Source organism: Gallus gallus, chromosome 3 (assembly GCF_016699485.2).
Source record: "Gallus gallus isolate bGalGal1 chromosome 3, bGalGal1.mat.broiler.GRCg7b, whole genome shotgun sequence".
Classification (NCBI taxonomy): Eukaryota; Metazoa; Chordata; class Aves; order Galliformes; family Phasianidae; genus Gallus; species Gallus gallus.
In genome coordinates, this window is record NC_052534.1 from 94,984,629 (window position 1) to 94,990,984 (window position 6,356).

Consider the following 6,356-nt stretch of genomic DNA (forward strand, 5'->3'; position numbering starts at 1 on the left):
CCTCAGTGTGCCCAGCAGATCCTTGCCAAGCCATGCCGGTTTCCTATCTCATCTGCCCACTTTCCTATTCAGAGGGATGGAGACCTCTTGTGCTTTCAGGAGGGCATCCTTGAAGAGTAACCAGCTCTTTTCAACATCTTTATCTTTAAGGACAGCATCCCAGGGGATCTTGGCCAACAATCCATTGAACAGCTTAAAGTTCGCTCTTCCAAAGTTCAGGGTCCTGACCCCACCCTTTGCCAGGCCCACATCCATCGAGATCACAAACTCAACCAGGGCATGGTCGCTGCAGCCCAGGCTGCCTCCAACGTTGACATCTTTGATGATCTCTTCCGCACTGGTCCAGCAGGTCCAGCAGTGCTTCACCTCTGGTTGGTCTGTCCACTACCTGGACCAGAAAGTTGTCATCAGTGGATTCCATGAGTCTTCTGTACCTCTTGCAGCTCGCCGTGTGGTCTTTCCAACAGATGTCTGGATGGTTGAAGTCCCCCACCAGGACGAGGGCCCGTGAGCACAATGCATCCCGCGTCTGGAGCAAGAAAGCCTCGTCAACAGCCTCCCCTTGATCAGGTGGCCTGTAGTATACCCCTATCACCAGCTGACTTTTATTAGTCCCATCCCTAATTCTAACCCACAGGCTCTTGACCTGTTCCTGACTGTTTCTCAGAGGGAGCTCCTCACAGTCTATCCACTCTTTGACATAGAGGGCAACTCCCCCACTCTTCCTACCTTGCCTATCCCTTCTAAAGAGCCGATACCCATCAATGGTAGTATTTCAGTTGTGGGAGTCATCCCACCATGTTTCTGTGATAGCAACAAGGTCATAACTTTTCAAGTTCATGACAGTTTCCAACTCATCCTGTTTATTACTCAGGCAGCGTGCACTGGTATAAAGGCACTTCAGCTGGGCTTTCCCTCTCGCTGCCCTTATAGGGGATCCAGGGTCCTCTAGAACAGTAGCATTCCCAGCATCCCCCTGCCCTACTCCATTCCTTTGTACTGCACCATCTTTGCCCATGGAGTTTGGTACGAGCCCTCTAACGACCCGCTCGACCCCAGTGGCCCTTGTTTTGCCCCCTTCCCCCTTCATACCTAGTTTAAAGACCTTTCAATGAGTCCCGTCAGTTCCTCAGCCAAGATCCTCTTACCCCTCAGAGACAGGCTACTTCCATCTGCAGCCATCATGCCAGGTGCTGAGTAAATTGCCCCGTGGTCAAAAAAACCAACAAAATTCCTGTGTTTGCACCAACCTCTGAGCCATTTATTTAAGAGGTGGCTTTTTTGGATCCTCTCAGTACACTTTCCTGCCACTGAAGGTACAGAAGAGAAAACCACCTGCATGCCAGCTCCATCAACTACCCGCCCCAGTCCCCTGAAGTCTTTCTTGATAGACCTCAGGCTTTTCTCAGCAATTTCATCTCTGCCAGCCTGAATTATCAATAAGGGGTAATAGTCAGAAGGGCGAATCAGCCCAGGAAGTTTCCTTGAAATGTCCCTGACCCGTGCCCCAGGGAGGCAGCACACCTCCCTACGGGTAGGGTCAGGCCGACATACAGGGCCTTCAGTTCCTCACAGGAGGGAGTCACCTATGACAACTACCCTTCTGTCCTTCCGGGTGGAGGCAGTCGTGAGGTGTGGGGTCGACTGCTTCACCCAAGGCAACCTCATGGGTGGACATCCCTCCACAGTCTCACTCACCCCTCCATCAAGTTTCAGGGCCTCAAACCTATTGTGCAGAGGCACCTGGGGAGCTGAGGATGGTCAGAATGGGGGATGCCCAACTTGCCGAGCCAGTATCTGTTTCCACTCCTCCTCCTCTCTCAAATTGCTGCTAGGGGGAGGAGAGGACAGGGAGCTCACTGCAGCACCATCTGCCGGCCGGTTCCCTTCTACTACCTGTTTGCAAGGCGGCAGGGGTTGACACGCTCCATGCAGAGCCTCAGCCATGTGCCAAGATCTCAGGGCTGATAGGGACTGGCACCACCAGTCAATCTCCCTCTCACAGTCCTTTATGGTCCTCAGTCTCTCTACCTCCTCCTTCAGGTCAATCACAAGGCTGAGTAAGTCATTCAGTTGGTCACATCTTATGCAAGTGCGGCCTCCATCGTCTGGCACTGCAAAGGCCAGGCTCCAGGTCACACAGCCAGTGACCTGTGTACTAGCATCTCGTGACGGGACCTCAGTCTGAGTTGGCACACATATCTTACCATCAGCCGTCCTCTCGTGCATGCACAGGTCCTCAGTCTGGCTCTCTACAGTCTTCTTGGCTACTGCCTTCCTCCTGCTTGAACATGGGACCTCTGTCCGGGGTCTCCACAGTTTTTGTGACACCAACCTTCTGCCGGGGTGCACCCATGGTAACCAGAAGGCTCAGTAACACTCATTAAAACAGCCTACGTAGATCTCACCTCCTCTCCATCTCTGATGGGCAGCGATGTGTCACTGCCCCCTCAAAGGCTTTTTCTAGTCAGGTGGGCATGGATACAGAGCCATTGCCGTGGCAACGTCACGCCGCGTCAGCCGCTCTCGCGAGAGCTGCCCGGGCAAGAGCTGCAGCCACTCTGTTGTCGTGGGGATCCCTCGTGTGAGGGAAGCGATTGGAACCCCCCTGTACCTTGCTAATGTTCGCAGCGGCTCTGCCTGAGAAAGCTCCGAGCAGCGAATATCAGCAATCCCGATTAGTATGAAACCATTTCCCCTTGTCCCATCACAAGAGAGTCTGCCCACTTCTTTCTTACAGCCCCTTTAAATACTGAAAGGACAATCTCAGGTCTCTCCAGAGCCTTCTCTTATCCTGGCTGAACTCCTACTGTCATAGGAGAGGTGTTTCATCCCTTAGGTCATCTTTGTGGTCCTCCTCTGGATGTGTTCCAACAGGTTCATGTCTCTCCTATACTGAGGACTCCACATCTGGACACAGCACTCCAAGTGAGACCTCACCAGCACAGAGCAGAGGGGCAGGATCACCTCCTTTGACCTGCTGGTCACACATCTTCAAATACAGGATGTGGTTGGCTTTCTGGATTGCATCATCTAGTCCAGTCATCAGTGGGTGGGGATTGGGCTAGGCTTTTCCAGTGGTGCCCAGTGACAGAACAAGGGGCAATGGGGAAAAAACTGGAACACTGAAAATTCTGTACAAACATGAGGAAGAACCTTTACTGTGAGGCGACAGAGCACTGGAACAGGCTACCCAGAGAAGTGGTAGAGACTCCTCCTATGGAGATATTCAAAACTTATCTGAACTCTTTCCTTTATAACCTACTGTAGGGAACTTGCTTCAGCAAGGGGTTGAACTCAATGAGTTCCAAAGGTCCCTTCCGACACCTACAATTCTGTGATTCTGTGATTCTGTGAAACATGTTGTTGTTTATGTGCCAACATTTTAGTTTGTCATATTCATTTAAATCCTGCATTTTCTGTAACATTCCGGATTGTATGCAATTATTCAAAATCTTCAACATTCAGAAATCATTTTAAGCTCAGCAACCTAAAAAATGTCAAAAATATATCTCCGGAAATACTAATAACTAGACAGGAGGAGTTGATCCTTGTTGTCCTGGACTGCAGTACTTGTTGACACATATTAAAACATGCTTTCTGCTTTGTGATTCCATCTCAGAAACTCCTCTCTTGATGAAAACAACTTAAAATTTGTCTCAGTCCACTAAGCAAAGCATTAGCTGTACCTTCAACGTTACCTTATATTTTATTTTCTCAATTTACAAAATCATGAGTTGTCTTTAAGAAACACAGCTTGATAAATCCCTGCCAGTTTTTATTTTTAATTCCACAGTATTCAATTCCTTCTGGTTAGGAAATAAATAACACTTACGTTCTTCCTCTATGCCTACTCTGGTCACTTCACACCATCCTTTAGACTTGGCTTAGAATGGGATCCAAGAAGAAGACTTGCTTGGAAACAAACTATTAACACAAGATGTTTTTTACACATGCGCACTAATTTAAACACACATGCTAAACAATTAATTTGGGGATTGAAAAGATCAAAGATCAAAATCACAACAAAATTAGCCATTCTCTTTATATCACCACTTATGAGGCAGAAGGTGGAGGATATGTATTGTAAGCACTCTCTAGTTAAACTGTTGTGCTAGCACAAAACATTACTGCATTAGGCTGTAGCCTGTAATCAGTCCCAGCTGGAAGCTCATATCAACATTATTGTTCTTCTTGCCAGTTCCCTGTTAATCCTTTAAAAGGGTAGGTAAAAACAGGACTAGTGTCTTATATTACATAGGTTGATTTATAGAACCCAGCTATTCAAACATTTTATTCTACACAGTTTACAGGCCAAATAATTTTATTTCTGAAATGTTTAATTGGTTAATTTAGACCATACAAAATAAATGACAAAAGGCTCCAGAGGAAATTCCATCCCGTAGTCTCATTTTGGGGGTATGTTGTTCCCATTTGTAGTTTTGTGCCTCCCTCTGTTCACTGTATCAGCATTTTGTTGGGCTGAGGGTGAGCTTTCATATACATATGGAATTTTTAGGCATGCTGTCATTGAGCCAGGTATTTCAAAATGTATGTTTTTTTTTTTCCAGACACCCTGATCTGCTGGACAGCATCTGTATCTGTGCTTTTTCTCTCCTTTTTGACTGCTGATGGCTCAAATGCTGCAGCTTTCCTGAGAATGGCATTAACACCCTGACTTATCTCCTATTTTCCAAGCAAGCTAGTCCAATCATAATGAAGACAATAAAAACCATAGGAGACTGTCCACTGGGTGAAAACAGACGGATTGAAACTAGGATAAAAAATAACATAGTCCTAGTCAGAAAGCAACTCATGAAGCCAGGTGGGGCTTTGTACTCTTTTTAGCTTTAAACCTTCCCTTTCTCCTTTCTCCTGTCCCATGATCTTCAAAGTAGTTTCAGTCCTTGGAACCCATTAGCTTAATAATCAAGAAGTCTAGATAAGTCACTCTGATGAAAAGGCCATTTTCTTCTGAGACTTACTGATATCTCTACCTCTTCTTAGCAGAAGAGGCCAGGAGCATGATCCCACATTCGTTTCTATCTGACTGGATTCCCAAAACATGCTGTTACTAAACTTGAATGTAGTCTGGTTCTAGCTGGCAGTAAATGCAGCTAGATGTTCTCAAAGGAGCTGGGTGAATACATAATCTTGTATACCCTGTTCACTTTTTCTTCCATACACTGAACCATAGCTGCAGTATCATACTAAGAGCCAGCCTTCTGGGATAAGTAACTATCTACTCAGGCTCTATATGCCTCCAAGATACACTAAAATATTATATAATAATGCTAAAAGACAGTGCTGATCTTTTGAAGTAAATTCTTCAGAAGAAAAAGTGCTGCATAAAATGGAGGTAAAACGAGAAAAATCTACAAATATCAGTGACAATTATAATGGAAGAACTACTTCCAGTCCTAAGATGGATTTGGAAAAATACTTCGACACACGAGGTATAGTTTCAAGATGTTTGTGGTACACCTAGGGAAATTACAGCCTGGGCCACTTAGCCACTTATTATACTACTTATTTCCAGTCTACAGTGAACGCTAGATCAAACAGTGATTCTGTTTTATTTGATTTTGAAACTTTTTCTAAGCAGAAAAGAAAGATGAAAACAGATCAGCATTGAAGGCAAAATATGAATTTCATAAAGCAGATTTTGATCCCATAGCTACTGAAGGAAACTGCCCATTATAGTCACAAAAGGTAGCCAAAGCTTTGCAGAAAGAACACTGAGAGATTTTTATCATTCAAATCTGTTGTGGATGTTCTAGTGAAAGGAAACTTAATTATGTTAGTGTCAAATGTAGTGCATTATCTATATCATTGAATCTTTTGTTGTTGTTGTTGCTGTTATTTTTTCAAAAACTACCACATCCGGTTAGAATCTAGTACAGTTTTGGTCAATATTTTTACTGCCACAGAAAAATAGAGTACAAAAATAATCACTTTCAACCCAGAGTCACTGCTACTCCACTGTTTGACTCTTAAACTTTTACATATCTCCTTAACATTTAAATCCCTATTATGTCTTTGACCTTCATCTTGCAACTAGTTTGTTCTTCTCAACTTGCAACAACGGGTCTAGGGAGGTTCAGAATTTTGTTCCATATATAGCAAATCCTGTTATAAGGGCTCCTTTAACTGAATTCATGCCATCATCTTGTCTAGGATGACATTTTCTTTTCTGCTTTCTCATTTTTTGCCTTATGAAAATCTTTAGTTTAGTTATTAATGTCTTCCTTGGCTTTTACCTTTATCAAAAATCTCAGAGTTCTGAGACACTTTTTCAAGCTAAGTAAACATTTATCACTGAAATATCATATTTATGAACAACAAAAAATCACAGG